Source organism: Anarrhichthys ocellatus, unplaced genomic scaffold (genome assembly GCF_004355925.1).
Source record: "Anarrhichthys ocellatus isolate YVR2014 unplaced genomic scaffold, GSC_Weel_1.0 scaffold84, whole genome shotgun sequence".
Classification (NCBI taxonomy): domain Eukaryota; kingdom Metazoa; phylum Chordata; class Actinopteri; order Perciformes; family Anarhichadidae; genus Anarrhichthys; species Anarrhichthys ocellatus.
In genome coordinates, this window is record NW_022280114.1 from 1,756,648 (window position 1) to 1,756,894 (window position 247).

A 247-nucleotide genomic window follows, 5' to 3' on the forward strand; every position below is an offset into this window, starting at 1 on the left:
TGATGGGAATGTTATTGGTTTTGCAGCTATTAAATCATGAACCAGTATTGGATGAATTTAAATTTTTGATGGGATGGAGGCGCTGGATGAAACAAGAGGATCAACTAATTTATTACAATTCATCCTGATCATGGACATCTGGGCCAAATTTAATGTCAGCCCCTCAAGGAGTTGGACATCACACCTGTTGCGGGCGGGCGCACACACACACACACACACACACACACACACACACACACACACACAC